Source organism: Kogia breviceps, chromosome 15, assembly GCF_026419965.1.
Source record: "Kogia breviceps isolate mKogBre1 chromosome 15, mKogBre1 haplotype 1, whole genome shotgun sequence".
In the NCBI taxonomy this organism is placed as follows: domain Eukaryota; kingdom Metazoa; phylum Chordata; class Mammalia; order Artiodactyla; family Physeteridae; genus Kogia; species Kogia breviceps.
The window spans coordinates 84,297,324-84,313,882 of record NC_081324.1 but is presented as its reverse complement, the minus strand read 5'-3'; the positions used below and the strand labels follow the sequence as shown (position 1 = coordinate 84,313,882).

Genomic DNA, 16,559 nt, shown 5'->3' with positions numbered 1-16,559 from the left:
AGTGGCCCACACAAATGACCCCAGTGACCATGACCTCTGACCTATTGGGATCCACTGCCACCGGCCGGGAGCTGCCCATCGACTGAAAGCTGGTACTGTGAAAGCTTCTGTTTCTCACTGTGTCAGATGGTCCGCAAATGTCGAAGAGGGGAGAAAAAGCCGAAATTTCCATAACTTAGCTTGAGCCAGGAGCTGGGGGTGGGGGGGCTGTCTTGGCCAGTCTCTGGAGGAAAGGGGGCTTGAATCTCTGTAACGTGCGTGAGGCCAGAAGAGCAAGCTGGGCGGGGTCTTTGCAGATCCAAGTGCCTGCTCTGGACCAGGTGCTGTGGGCGGAGGGCAAGATCAGGTTTGCAGAGACCCGTATGAGGTGAGGCTAAGGTATTTGGACCTTATCTGCCAGCGGATGGGGAACCTGGAGAGTTTAGGAAAGACCTGATGCAAATTGCTTCCGAAGTTGGATTACAGAGAGGAGAATGGAGGGACTTCCCTGGCGGTCCAGTAGTTGGGACTCTGCGTTTCACTGCAGGGGCCACGGGTCCGATCAGGAAACTAGGAGCCCGCATGCCACGTGGTGCAGCCGAAAGAAGAGAGGAGAACGGAGACTGAGAAAAATCGGGCAGAGAAAGTCGATATTTAACAGAAAAGAAGTTATTAGGGTATCTCCACAAGGGGTCCTCAAGTTGGTGTCCCGTACTGGAGAGGAGGGGAGACTCCCCCATACAACACACTCCGGGGAAGGGAGACGTTCGTTCAGGAGCTCGTGGAGTCACCTGCTTTTAAGAAAGGTGACCTAGAATGGTCCCAAGCTCCATGGGGCTCACCCAGCACCCCGGCATCAGGGGGGCTTTCCAAGGCTGCTTTGTGAGGGGGAGAGAGAAAGGCCAGAGGATGAAGGGGAAGGCCACAGAGGAGAAAAGGCTTTTTCATGGAGAGCCGTTGGCCGCTTGTTCCGAGCGGCAGTGAAGAACATTTATGAAGTGGGGCTGTGCCTTCAGGGACAGCTGGCAAAGGCCTCTGCTCACACACTGTCTCACCCGGGAACCCCACAAGCTACACTGACACTCCAGATGCATGCGTATTACTTCTAATTTAAAGTAAAGGAGATCAATCCATGGAGGCTCAGAGAGGTTAAGTGACTTGCCTGTGGTCACACAGCTACTAAGCAGAAAGGCAGAGTGGAGGCCGCGAGGGTGGACGTGGGGGAAAGCTGTCAACGGGTACTAATGTGTCATGAAATGGGGGAGGCAAGACTTAGGCCCCAATGCCTGGCAAACAGGCATTTCTGTGACCTGCCTGCACAGAAAGTACCAAAGCAAACGGCCCATCTGGGGAGCATGTTGAAGACCCCAAAGGACCCGGCTGAACTGAAAGCAAAGATCCTGCTCATGTGACACGATGATTGTTCATGGCTCACCTCCTGCTCTTGCCAACGGCACTGGAAGTCCCCTGAGGACAGGGCTTGGCAATCCTGTTTCCTGGTGGGCTGTGCACACCACACACAGAAATCTGAGTAATTGTACTTACGCGACGCACCCAGAAGGGCCCTAGTCACTCACAGAGCAGTCCCTGGGGAGGTGGTGGCTGGTTTATTTAATCGGATCCGTATAGTTCCCCATAGTTCCTCAATGGTTGACATCATATTCTGGAAAGATTAGCAGAATATGGAGAATTACATCACCTTTAGAGATGAGAAAATGAAAGCACAGAGAGGGTAAGCGTTTTGCCTAAACTCACACAGCAGAGCCCATTCTTAAAATCCTCATCTGGGACCTGTCTTGGTTATCATCCAAGAGTCTGTCTGAAACGAGGAGCTGTCCCTCTGCGGGGGCCAAAGTCAAAACCCACCGAAAAGCTCCCTTCTTCTCCCGATGAGATTGTGGGGCCTGCGGGCAGATCAGAGCTGTCTGCTCTTATTTCAGGATCTTCTGTCAAATTCCAGATGGGGAGCTCTTGCTGGCAGGAATGGGGTGCACCCCTGGGTGGGCTGATGGGGCCCGATGAGGCGCAGGTTCTCCTCACCGCTGGGTATGGTCACAGCTGTAAACACTGCCTACCCCCCAGGAGAGCTCCCATTCGAAGGAAAGGGGATCTTCTTGCTGTCGGCGTGCTCAGCTGCCTGGGTTTGAATCGCAGCCCCCCGTGACCTGGGCGACTTCCTTGCCCTCTCTGTGCCTAAGCATCCCCGTCTATAAAGCGGGGATATTAATAAAGGGATTAAATGAGGATTAAATCTACTGGGATTAAATATAACTAGAGTCGGTTTCCAGGCCTGCAGGTGCCAGGCTGAGTCCTCAGCACAATGCCAGGGAAAATTCTCCAGGCTTGGCCCACCCCTGCTCTTAATCACAGCATTTCACTTCCTCTCTAGGTAAAGTGACCAAAGTAATTAACATATTAAATGTGTTAAATTACCAACATAAATAAATGTGTGTATGTATAATCAATATATCAACACATAATCAATATATTGAATATATATGTATATAAGCACACATACGCATACACATACACATATATATATAAATATTTTTTTAAACAGAAGGAGGTGATATGTGAGCTCAGTCTTTATCTTTTATGTGCAGATATTGTCTACCTTTAGGGAACCCAGGAAATAACAGTAATCAAACATTATTTAGTGTCTGAAGGTAGCCACCAGGACTTTAATTGGAGTTCAGAGAGGCTGAGGGCTGAGAGGTGAGAAAAAGTTGCTTTGTTATCATAAACTCTGGACAAATCCCATTAGATTTTTTTTATTATTGAAGTAGAGTTGGTTTACAATGTTGTGTTAATTTCTGCTGTACAGCAAAGTGATTCCGTTTTACACACACACACACACACACATATATATATACACATGCTTTTTTCATATTCTTTTCCATGATGGTTTATCACAGGATATTGAATGTAGTTCCCTGTGCTCTACAATACGACCTTGTTGTTTATCCATCCTATACATAATAGTTTGCATCTGCTCACCCCAAACCCCCAGTCCTTCCCTCCCCACCCCCCTCCCCCTTGGAAACCACAAGTCTGTTCTCTGTCTGTGAGTCTGTTTCTCCCATTAGATTCGTTCCCAAGGGCTTGGGATCCAATGAAATAGGATTTCAGTGAGAGGCCCAGTGCCGTACAATGACAGTGATATTTGGGCTGTGAGTCCAGCCAGGCCCAGCCCTGGGGCCCGGCCGGTGGATGCCCTGCCCACCCCTGCCGGCCATTCGGCCTGAGAGTTTTCCATAGCACCCGTGCTCAGTCCTCAGCGCAAGCCACAGGTGTCCCCGCCGGGACATAGCTTCACCAGTGACTCACCTCTTCATTTTTAGTATGTCCTCTGAGCCTGCGGCTCTGTCTCTGCAGCAGCTGTCTGTCTGGGGGTCAGGGCCTGCTCTGGCCTCACCGCCCTCGGGCCCGTGCACAGAGGGCAGGGACCGAGGTCCGCGCCAGGACAAGCTCTTGACAGTCTGCCCCACTAGGAGGGGGAAGTGAGGACAAAATGCATCCAGAGTGTATCTGGACCCGGGACTTCATTCTTCCGCTGACCTCTGAATGCGTGGCTCTGGACCAGCCTCAGGATTCTCGGTGCCTTGAGCGAGATCATTAAAGCTCTGCTTTAAGGGTCTGCGGCTGCCTTCCCAGCTTGGCATTCCTGTCGCTCTTCTCCTCTGTCCTTCCAGAAGGGGGTCGACTGCACCACTTTGCAGCCACATGCAGAGGCGCCCACAGCTGGAAGGGTTTTTGCAGCTGTTAACTTACTGGTTCACGCCTTCGGGTTTTACGGAGCGAAAAGGCCTTTTCTGCCAGCTTCTCCCAAGCTTGAGTAAACAAAAACCCTATTTATGTCTTCAGAGCACTTAATTAAGGCAGGGCAGGGATAACATCAGTGACAGAGTGTAGTAAAAACACAGTCCTTTAAGTCAGGGGAAGGGTGGGGGGGTCCGGGCCAGCTGCGCGTTCTTGGGGAAGCCGTGTCCCCTTCCACTTTTTGTTTTGTAAAGTTAAAAGAATAATATCATGAAAGCCCAAACATCCTTCTCCTCCACACCTCAACTGTTAATGCAATGATATGATATAGCCTTGATTTCATATCAAAATTATCCCAACGATGTCCTTGAGAGCTGCTTTCTTTTTCAATCTGGCGCCCAAGCATACGACGTTCTTAGTTTTCATTGCTGGGGATCAATTCTCCGGGGCTCTCTTGTGTTTCAGAACATCCTGGGAGCAGAAGCCCTGGCTGCCCTTTGTCTGGAAAGGTAGGGATAGTGTGTCCTTCCAAAGCCAAGTGTAGGCATGCTTACCGTCCAGGATAAGAAAGAAAATATCTCCCTCTGGTCCGGGGTGGGTGGGGGGAGATCAGGCAGGCTTACTGTCCATTATAAAATATTTGGGTTCCTTCAACTCAAGGTTCCTCTGTTATAATGCAAGGCACTGTGTGTGCGGATGTCACTTGGCCTTCTTTGAGTGGCCCTGTGGGACCTGGGGTTCGGGAAAAATGGCACGAGAAAATGCTGGCACTCTGTCTGCTGCAAAGGCTGTGAGTCACACATCCTCTGTCTCTGACCCCGGAATCTCCTGTGTTTTGCCAGGGCCCAGGCGACACTGGCAGACTAACTTCTTAGCTGGCTGGGAAGGTGAAATCTCAGATCTTTATAGTCTTTGATAATCACTGTCAGACAAGAGCATGAGTCACTTCACACCCTCAATAATCATTTCTCTTTTGTCCTTTCTTCTAGAATAATCCCTTGCCTTTCTACGTCTGTCTAGACACTGACAGTTTCAAAGCGTTCAGGCCAGTTGTTTTTCTGTTTTTGTTTTTGTTTTTTTTTAACGTCTTTATTGGAATATAATTGCTTTACAATGGTGTGTTAGTTTCTGCTTTACAACAAAGTGAATCAGTTGTACATATACATATATCCCCATATCCCCTCCCTCTTGCGTCTCCCTCCCACCCTCCCTACCCCACCCCTCTAGGTGGACACAAAGCACCGAGCTGATCTCCCTGTGCTATGCGGCTGCTTCCCACTAGCTATCGATTTTACGTTTGGTCGTGTATATACGTCCATGACACTCTCTCACTTCGTCCCAGCTTACCCTTCCCCTCCCCGTGTCCTCAAGTCCACGCTCTAGTAGGTCTGTGTTTTACTCCCGTCCTACCCCTAGTCTCTTCATGACATTTTTTTTCTTAGAGTCCATATATATGTGTTAGTATACGGCATTTGTTTTTCTCTTTCTGACTTACTTCACTCTGTATGACAGACTCCAGGTCCATCCACCTCACTACAAATAACTCAGTTTCATTTCTTTTTATGGCTGAGTAATATTCCATTGTATACATGTGCCACATCTTCTTTATCTGTTTGTTTTCTTGTTTGTTTTGGCCGAGCCGCGCGGCATGCTGGATCTTAGTTCCCCGACCAGGGATCAAACCCGCGGCCCCTGCAGTGGAAGCGCGGAGTCCTAACCACTGGACCTCCAGGAAGTCCTAATACATTCATGTTTCTGTACCACTTTTGTTACCATTTTTTCAATTTAGGGGTTCACGGTCGTCTTGCTCACAAGCTGCGCTTAAAAGTCAACACAAACATCTTTAGGGTTTGATACATGTGGACCCGCGGCCCACGCACAGCGGACTGAAAACTGTGGAAGCGGCCCCTTCTTCACGCCTCTCTTTTGGCGAATCTACACGAGGCAAAATGTTTTGGGGTTTTCCAAACGTGACACACCATCCACATGGGTTTCAAATGACTTTCTCTGACTAGAAAGCATGATGGCGCATGAACTGCTGTGTTTGTGTGCCTCGACCCATAATGCCAAAACATCACGTCTTGATTTAGAGGCTTTGGGGGAGGAAAAAGTTGTTATGCTGGGAAAAAAGTCCTCCAGAAAACACTATGGCTTTTCAAGAGCCGGTATGGCAAACACTCTTTAACTGGACAGTCGTTCTCAGCTACATCTGAATAAAGAAGCAGACAGGATAGCTGTACACATTAAACATACATAAGACTAAGTCTAGCCTGGGTAGAGCCAAAGGGAAGCCAGAGTAACTGAGAGGGGTGCAGAGGAGAGAACAAACTCGGAGCTCTTTCTCTGCACTTCAGAGGGACCGCGGGAAAGCTGCCAGGGGCCCTGTATCCACCCCCCCGCCCCGGGAGGGCCCTGGGGTGAGCACACTGCAGAGGAGGGCAAACAAATACCGTTTCTATTCATTCCTCAAGGAAGACACAAGTCCGGACAGATTTTTTGGTTGTGTGGTTTGTGGCTGAAAGTGGAGACCAAGGGCATCGAGGAGGAAGCAAAGGAAAGGCTCCAGGCTCCTGGCGTGATGCCCGGGGGCTCTGGGGAGGCAGAGTCTGGGTACCAGAGTCGAGGGAGGGCATGGCTACAGGCGGAGAGCTCAGCAAGCCTCCCGGTTCAGTCCCGAGACACTGAGGGAAAGGGAGAGGGCCTCTTGTGTGCTAACCCTTCAGTCAGTAGTTATTAATTGAGCACCTACTGTATGTGTGGCATTGGGGATACAGCCATGGACAAGTCAAACTTGGTCCCCATTCTTATGGAATTTCCAATCGGGGCTGGAGATGGGTGGTAGAGAAAATAGTTCATCAAGATAATTTCAGAGACTTATGAATACTATACAAATACAATGGGATAGAGAATAACCAGTATGGAGCTGCTGTTGATGGGGTGGTGAGGGGAGTCAAGGAAGCCCCTTGGGTGGTGGGCTTGAAGGGTGAAAGGAGCTGGCCCTGAGTAGAGCCTGAGGAAGGGCATTCCTCACAAAGGACACTGAAGGTGCAAAGGCCCTGAGGCCACCACAAACTCAAGGTGCTCTTTGTAAAGGGAAGAATGTAGAGAGAGACACAGAGTGAAGACCGGGGGAAAATCAACAGAGAAAGGGAGAAAACACACAGGAGATGGAAGGGGAAAAGTGAAAGAGACCAGTTGTGAAGGACTGGAGGAAAAGGACAGGAAAGTTCACGGAGGGTGTGGGGAAGAAAGCCACTGCCTACAAAAATGAATCGATGCATCATGTGCGCATGGGGGAAGGAGGGAGACGGGATGCGTGCAAAGAAGGCCCACACTGCCTTCACTTCTGAATGATCCCTACTTGTCTCTGCATGTGTGGACTGGGCATTTTTGCTGCCTTTGTGTGTGTTTAGTTCTTACTTCCCCAATTAGATTATAACCTTCACAAAAGCAGAGAGCATGCCTTGTAAATTTTTTCACCCCTTCTATGCAGCACTTACCACAATGCTCTGTATACTGTGGGTTCACTAATTATTGTTTGAACAAAGGGATGGATGGATGGATGGATGGATGGATGGATTCTCAAACTAGACCACATCTCTCTGGAATTAGCCATACTGTTTATATTTTGCAAAGGTTGGATAAATATTTTGCACACACACACGTGCCCACGTGGAGCACACGAATGAACGTGCGCTCTAGCTTAACTTAAAGAACGTCTCTGACACTTGGGGTCAGCAAGTTGGCAAACTGATGCTAGGAGGTTTGGGAAGAGGTAAGGATTACCTGCCACATCGGGGTGAACAAGGATGCCTGAGCCAGACACACCAGTGTTTAGCAGAGATGAACAAGAACAGGGAAGAGATATCGAAAAGAAGAGGGGAAAGTAGGTTAAGTGCGGCAAGATTGCTATAACGCTCCCTAGTTTTGAAGTTCCCCTCTTCTTCCAGGGAACAAGGCTGTACTATATTCCCCAGGCTTCTGGGCGGTTAGGTGTGGCCACAGGATTGAGTTCCGGCTAATTCTAGGCCCAGGCTGTAGAACTTCTCCTGCATACCTTCTCCAGCCACTGGCTGAATGGAGAGGACTCCAAGGGCCTAAAGGAGGGAGGAGCCACAGGATGGACGGAGCCTGGGTCCCTGAGTGACGGTGTGGAGAAGAGCCTGCTGACTGACGGCTCTGCAGCCACTGAGATGTGGAGGTTGTTTGCTATAGCACCTAACACTGCTTATCCTGACCCATACAAAAGAGATGCGGAAGTCAAGAAGTAGGGCTTTTCCTTCACACAGAAGAATCCAGAAGAAGGAGCTCTCCACTCAGTGGTGTCTAGAGGCCAGCTACTGGGACACCACCCAGGAGCATGAAACGCTTCTCCCTGTGACACCACGGTAGTGGACAAGCCCAGGAAAGGAAAGACAGAAGGGCTTCATTTCCCACAGGTAACAGGCAACAGAACAGGGGCATCTGAAGTCAAGCCACTTGACACGGGGGCCACAAATTCCATATTTTAAAAATAAGAGGAAAAAAAATATATGATAAATAAATAAGAAAAGAGAGGTTTGATTGGAACTTCGTCCTGAAAAATAAATTTAAAATGATAAAAACTAAAAATAAGCTAAGTTCATTTTTATTTACCAAAGTGTGGTAACCACTCTAATGCTTAGAGCAGACAAATGACCAAGGATGACTTTTTTCTTTTACTTTCTATGTTTTTTCCCCCAAGAAAATTGTCTAAAAGCATGATTGACATCCTTCCCTTCACATTTGACCTTTTCACAGCCCTTGTGGTTCAGAGTTGATCTTTTTTTTTTTTTTTTTTTTTTTTTTTTAAGTTTAAGGGTTTAGTTCATTACAGGACTATTTACAATAGCCAGGACATGGAAGTAACCTAAGTGTCATAGACAGAGGAATGGATAAAGAAGATGTGGCGCATATATACAATGGAATATTACTCAGCCATGAAAAGAAACAAAATTGAGTTATTTATAGTGAGGTGGATGGACCTAGAGTCTGTCATACAGAGTGAAGTAACTCAGAGAGAGAAAAACAAATACCGTATGCTAACACATATATATGGAATCTTAAAAAAAAAATGGTTCTAATGAACCTAGGGGCAGGACAGGAATAAAAACGCAGACGTAGAGAATGGATTTGACATGGGGAGTGGGAAGGGTAAGCTGGGATGGAGTCAGAGAGTAGCATTGACATCTATACACGACCAAATGTAAACTAGATAGCTAGTGGGAAGCAGCCGCATATCACAGGGAGGTCAGCTCGGTGCTCTGTGACCACCTAGAGGGGTGGGATAGGGAGGGTGGGAGGGAGGGAGACGCAAGAGGGAAGAGATATTGGAACACGTGTATATGTATAACTGATTCACTTTGTTGTAAAGCAGAAACTAACACACCATTGTAAAGCAATTATACTCCAATAAAGATGTTAAAAAAAAAGATGTGGTACATATATACAATGGAATACTACTCAGCCATTAAAAAGAACAAAATAATGCCATTTGCAGCAACGTGGATGGACCTAGAGATGATCATACTGAGTGAAGTAAGTCAGAGAAAGACAAATATCTTGATATCACTTATATGTGGACTCTAAAAAATGGTACAAATGGACTTATTTACAAAACAGAAATAGAGTCACAGATGCAGAAAACAAACTTACGGTTAGCAGGGAGGAAAGTGGGGGAGGGAGAGAGATTGGGATTGACATATACACACAGCACTATATATAAAACAGATAACTAATAAGGACCTACTTAGAGTACAGGGAAGGCTACTCAGTACTTTGTAATGGTCTATATGGGAAAAGAATCTAAAAAAGAGTGGATATATGTATATCTACTCCATATATACATATGTATAACTGATTGACTTTGCTATACAGCAGAAACTAACACAACACTGTAAATCAACTGTACTCCAATAAAAATTTATAAATAAATAAATAGCAAAAAAAGTTCAAGGGTATAGTTGCCATTTCCAAGGGCTTATGTTAATCCTTTCAAATTCAAGTCACGGTCTTGCAGGCGAGATCTAGTATCGCTGGGTGAATTTGATCAGCCACTGTCCCTCAAGTGACTGAGGATACAAGATGCTCTATCACCAACTTCACCCAGCAGATGGTTCCAAAGTGTGTGTCTTTCTTCGTTTCCTACAACAGCAATCCCCAACCTTTTTGGTACCAGGGACCGGTTTCGTGGAAGACAATTCTTCCGTGGACCGGGGGTGCGAACGATGGTTCAGGCGGTAATGCAAAAGTGGGGGGCGGTGGGGGGCGGCCGATGAAGCTTCGCTCACTAACCCACCGCTCACCTCCAGCTGTGCGGCCCGGTTCCTAACAGCTCGTGGACCGGTACCAGGTGTTGGGGACCCCTGCCCTACAGGACGCGCTAAGCCAGGCCTCTGCAATTGCCACGTCCCACCTGAGGGACTTAGAGAAGTGGCATCTTGCAAGGGGGATCCCCTCCATGGAACTCTAAGCCACTTTGGCTTTGGAGCTACTTGCTGACAGGAGCTGAGGTTGGAATGCTGATCCTGGTTCTTCTGGAAGGTTCCCAGGCTGCTCTTGACCCTGATTCTGGCCATCCACTGCATTTCCTACTACTGTTTTCCCAGCCTACTTAGCTATTCATGGGGAAAATATCACAGTGGGTAGAAAGTTTTTGCTCAAAAGCCAAACAAAGAGAAGAAAAACCAGGGCAAAGGGAAAGTAGCTTATTAAAAAAACAGACTTTGAGAAATACCGAACGCTCTTGTTAAGCAAATAATTTCCCAGGGTTCCTTAACGTACAAAGAAACTCGGGAGCTGCAAAAAATAATCCAAGTTTAAGAAAATACCCCCGTTTCAGATTTGCTTTCTGTACATTCGCTAGAGTTTGCCCACGGTGAGGCTCCTGGCACCTGCCAGGGTCAAGGACCCCGGGAAGACTCTACTTTGAAGCCAGCTGGACAGAAAGCTGGACATCTGGAAGCTCCTTAGAATCTCTCCTCTTGCCCGGACTCAAAAAAGTGGCTTCTCTACAGTCACCCTTAGTGCCTAGGTTTCTAATCAAAGAGGAACTGGAGGGGGAGGAAATGTTTTTCTTGGAACCAACAGCTGGATTCTTCTCATCATTCAGGGCTCTGCTCAGATGTCACCTCCTCTGGATGCCTGCCCTGATTAATCTGCCTAATCGCCCCACCCTCCTCCCCCAGTCGCTCTATTCGGGCACCTTGCTTTGCGGTCTCCATATAATGTATCGCCACCTAAAATTATGAGGTTCACTGTTTTGTGTCTCTCACGTTATTAGCCGGCAACGCCATGGAGGAAGGAACTTTATCTCTTTTATGCACCAGTCAATCCCTAGCCCCTGGAAAAATGCCGGGCACATAGTAGATGCTCAATAAAGGTTTGTTGAATTAAATTGAATCCTTATGTTAGAAACATTGAAGGAGAAATGGTAGAAAACATTATTGCATTCCAGAAGGACTGGACCCTACCTCCTGGAAGTTTCTTTACAAAAAAATGGATATATATGCTTTTTTTTTTTTTTTTCATAGGAGATGCAATGAATGCAAGTCTTGTGCAAAGCATGGCATGAAATAACCAGGGTCATTGTGAAGAATACAATGAGATAATTGTGTAAAGTATTAATACTCAACAGAGTGTCTGGTACATCGTGAGTGTTCAGTGAATATTCGCACTTAATAACTCATGCTGAGCTCAAGGTCAACTAAGCTCTGTCTTTTCCACAAGTGCTGTTATAAATTCACATCTTCCATTTCCAGTCCCTCTGTTTTTTTAAGATGTGGTTTGATCTCTGTACAATTCATCTTACTATGCTTTGCCCAAAACATTACATCATTCATCAGACTTTTCTTCCCAGCTTCGTATCATTTTTTAATATGATCAGCGCAACTTTGAAAAGTCTTGTGAAAAATCACTAATAAAAATGTTGACGTGAATGAGACAATGGCATAGTATTCAGCACCGAAAAGAAAAGGGCCACAAAAAAGACATGGAGGAACCTCAAAAGGGTATCACTAAGTGAAAGAAGCTGATCTGAAAAGACTATGTATGGTATGATTCTAACTATATGACACTCTGAAGAAGGCGAAACGATGGAGACGGTAAAGGGATCTGCAGTTGCCAGGAGCTGGGGGGAGGGAATGAATAGGTGGGGTGCAGGGGAATTTTAGGGCAGTGAAGCTGTTCTGTATAATAGTGTAAAGGTGGGTACACGACCTTATACACTTGTTAAAACCCGTAGAACCATACAACAAAAAAGAGTGACTCTTAATGGGCTTTAGTTAGTAATAAGAGGCCGATATTGAGTCATCGATCGTCACAAAGGCATTGCTCTAGTGCAAGATGTTCATAACAAGGTAGGCTGTGGGGGAAGACAGGGTAGATGGCGCACTGTCTGTACTTCTGCTCTATTTCCTCTAACCCGAAAACTGCCCCGTAGAATAGCTTTTGGATTTTTAACAAACGCCTTCTCCACCTAAGGAGTCTGGGTTTCAATTCTGCCTCTGCCACCGACTCCACACGTCACATCTAGTCGTTCCTTGGACAAGTTACTTAGCCCGTCTGAGCCTCAGTTTCCTTGTCTGTAAGACGGGGGTCATAACAGCATCCACCACACAGGGCTGTTGTTAGAACTGAGTGGGCTGGTATGTGAAAAGTACCTAGAACAGCGGTTGGCGCAGAAGCGCTCTGTAAGCGCTACATAAGTGTTAGCTGGTATTATTATTATTATTATTGCCATCATCACATGGGTACACCAGAAGCGTCGATGGTAACTGTAACTTGAGTTAATTAGGGGAAGGACAGAGCTGGCTGGGGCACCACTGATCAGCTCCCTCCGCAAGCAGACAGAACCTCAGGGCACTGGCTGTCGACAGTGCCAAGTTCTCTCCACCTGAAAAATGATTAAACGTACGCAATGCCAGTTTCCTTCCAGGCTAAGCCAGTTGGGAAGCCACTGGTGCCTGGTTCTGTTCCCCAAGAGAATAAGCTTTTTCAGTCCTCCTGGGGAGAAGGTTTGAGGTTAGGAAGCCCCGGCGCCCCGGTCCCTTTGGCTGAACAGGGCCAAGCACTTGGTCACCTCATAGCAATGTTCCCAACGGGCTGCAGCGGTGGGAGGAGTAGCATCCCATGATGACGCAGGGCAGGCGGGCTCAGGCACCGTGACCCAAGCTGGTTGCTTTGCACCCCTCTTCTCTGCCACCTCCCATCACCTCAACCCACCACGTCACCTCACAGGCTCCGCCCAGCTCCGCGCAGGTGCAGTGGGGCTGCTCCGACCTCTGGATGCTTCCCTGGGGTTTCTCACACGTGTAGGGACCTGCCTGGCCCTTGCGCATTTGAAAGCCAGGAGTGTGGAGCATTCAGATCCACGGGGTCACCGGTGGGGTGGGGACAGCTACGGATGCAGGAGCACTGCCCCTTCCCATCCTCCCGGGGGACAGTTGTGAGGCTGCATTTCGTGAGAATGTCCTACAGGACAGAGCGCCGGCTGACAAGGACGGGATCCCTCCTGGCCTGCCCCCTCAGTCCTGTTCCCTGGGACCACAGTTGCAAACAAACCACCTTCTTGCAAGCCTGAAGCTCTGCTTTAGGACTGAACCCAGGCTAAGACACTGGCTGTCTGCAGGTGGCATCGAATCTATCCCCACCTCTCAAGCATGAATGTGGTCCACGGACACACACACACACACACACACACACACACACACACACACACACACAGTGCTGTGTTCCCATCACCCTCCCAAACCCCACCCACAGGGGAAGGATCTCCCAAGCAACAGCCATGAAGAACCAAAGGACCCAGCGCCCAGGGGTAGAGTCAGATGTGCTCTGTGCTGTCTGCAACACGCTAGCAGCACCCGAGGGGCTGGGTGCAAGTCAGCCGGGACGCGGAGGTTTCTGGGGGCGGGGAGGGGTGATGTCTGGTGGAGGAGCTGCAGACGTGCACCCCTAAATTACGATATTTTCCTTCTCGAGGCGGAATGAATGCAGCCTCAGACGGACGCTGCCCCGCAGCTGTTTGTGGCCGGGGCCCCGTGGCAGGCCAGTGACTTTGACAAGGGGGGTTGGGATGGAACCCGACAAAGGGACCACTGTCTTTGAGGGAACTTGACATGAGCCCGGCAGAGCCGAGCGGCGGGAGTTTGCACAGCTGCGGCTGGAAGCAAACATGTACTTTGAGCTGACCTGGGCCCGTGGCTTCGCGCATTAAACCTGACACTTTCCAGATGTACGGCGCCCTCCCTCTGGCACCGTCCACAGCACCAGGTCCCCAGGTCCACGCGCACTCCCGACGCGGCCCTGTCAATGCCGCATTGTGCTGGGAACCCCGGGCCTCTCCTGCAGACGCTGCGCCCCGACCTGAAAGGGAGTCCCCTGGGCCGAGCTGGAGATTTACGAGCTGGATTTCAAACTAGTTCAAGTTCAAAGTCAGCTCAACAGCAGCTGCCCCTCTGACTGCAGTCACTCTTCGTGCCTGGCTCCAGGTTGGGTGGTGAGGGGATGCTGAGCCTGCCTTCCAGAGGGTTCTTTTCAACCCGCCTTAGGGTGAACCCCAAGATCTCCACCACCAAGGGGGAGGCTCCGCTGGAGTTTGGAGGTACAGGAGGGTATCCTGATATGGCCACTGCCTCTGAGTCCCACCTGGGCTGAAGGAAAGCACGTGACCCTGATACATGGACACAGGCAGGCCACATGGGGACCCCAGCTGCCGTGGGCGCTCCAGGAGAGGGGGTCACAAACCCCCGCCGTGGCACGAGCCTTCTCCAGCACCGTCCGTTCTGGAAATTACTCCACTCAGCACTCCTAACTGGAGGGTAGGGGTAACAGATGCTCTAGGGCACTACAGTGAGGGAGGCCAAGTGACAGAGGCATGCCACAGGGGGCAGGACACTTGGACATTCTCTTGGGCAGGAGGTGACCTGCTTGGCCGGGGGACTCCCCCGCCGTGGCGTCTCTGAACTCAGGCAGGAGAAGCTGGGCTGGACCCCCAAGTCCACGGAGGGTGTGGCCCCCCTGCTGGGCGCAGATACAAGAGGAGCCACTGTCCCACCTGCTCGTGGTCGAGGAGGGGCAAGAGGAGGTGACCGGTGGCGGGGAGAGCCCTCCGCTGAGTCGACAGGGCTGACTCCCAGGGCATTTTTCCTCCTGGGACAAACCCGAGGACATTGAGGACAGACTTGCTCAGGGGAGCCAGAAAGGGCGCCCCGAGGCTCAGAGGCCCCAGAGCTCACCCCTCAGGCCACGCCAGGAAGCAGCGGGCACCCTTCAGGTCCTTCCCTTATGAAAGCATTTATTAACGTGTGCTCTTCCACGGGCTCTGAGTGTAGAACGCAGCATTTCTCTGCATCTTCATTTTTATTGGGGTACAGTTTTCACATGTAGGGAGCACACACCTCAAAGGTCCAGCTCTGTGCATTCTTACACGTGTGCAAGCTCTGTGACCGCCGGCCAGGTCCAGATGTAAAAGATGTCGCCCCGAGGGCTCCCTCAAGCCTCCTCCCAGTTAGCAACCCCAGAGAACCCTCCACGCGGACTCTTATCATCACTGATGACTTTTTGGCCTAAAGACGAACTAAGATTCAACTCCTTGTCTCAAGGCAGAGAGACGGACAGCTTGGTAAAATGTCAATGGTGTCATATAATGTCATCTTGGTTAACCCTTCATTTGTTTTATTCCCCTTTCTTCTTCTTGATCTTTTTCTCCATTTCTGATACCAGGGAGGATGAGGTGATGGGGAAGGGGGCGGGGCTGTCTTGGATCTTTGCCGTCTCGCGGGGCCACCTGCTGATGAATTATTGGGCCACGTAACAATCAGCTACAATACCTCAGAGAGGGGCCGGCTGAGTGACTTGGCTGATCTTGGCTGGGCTCGCTCATGTGTCTGGAGGTCAGGTGGCCCCTGGCTGCTCTGGATTGACCTTGGTGGGGAGTTGACCTTGGTGGGCTAGCCTGGGCATGTTCTGCAAGTGGAAACCTGCAAGACCCCTTGAGGTCTGGCCCAGGAACTGCTTCACTATCACATCTACCTCGTTTCTATCGGCCAAAGCCCAGAGTTAGAATAGGAAAGCACCACAGTGTTCTAAAGCGAAGAGCTCATGACCTAATCACCCCAAAGGCCCCACTCCTAACGCCATCACATTGGGGGTTAGGGCTCCAGCCTATGAACATTGGGGGGGACACAGACATTCCGTCTATAGCAGTCATGGTGAAAGGGAGTGTCTGGATCCTTCAAGATAATCATCACAGAGGGTCTTTACTAATTGAGGAGGGGGGTTAAGCCTTTTATCTCCACGAACTTCTGGGGAAGAAGGAAGGGGGTGCCCTCAGAACTCACCACAGCATCCCTGGGCCTCCCCATCAGCTGTGAGGCGCCCGGTTGTGAGTTCTGAAGCTCTGTTCATTTTATTCCGTGGTGTGGAGCCCTGGTGTGGGCTGGGTCCCTGTCCTCCCGGGGGAGACCGTGTCCCGGAGGCCCTGGGGACCCGCTACCCCGGCTCCCTGTTCTCCACTCCTCTGGATTCTGCAGATCTGACCTCATTTCCATCCGCCCTGTGAACTGGTCCATTCTCCTGCCCACAGCCCGATCACACGTTCCACCTGTCTGGTTACCTCCACAGCCTGAATCCTCCCTTTGTGGAGCTGGTGGGGAAAGGAGCTCTTTGGAGCACCAGAGAGACGCTCTCTGGGCCCTGCCTGAGGACAGCAGGTATGGGCTTGGTGTCTTCCGTGAAAGGAGTGAGCAAAAAGAAATCCGGAGCCGCGGCTCTCAGACCGGGAGAGGTCGGGTGGCCGGGCG

General features: G+C 49.7%; 1 protein-coding gene across 1 annotated transcript in view; it reads right to left on the bottom strand.

Annotated features, from left to right (window-relative positions):
- The window catches only part of RFLNA (refilin A), a 228,940-nt gene that overhangs the window by 16,620 nt on the left and 195,761 nt on the right, over nt 1-16,559 (bottom strand). The gene's annotated exons all lie outside the window — the stretch shown is intronic.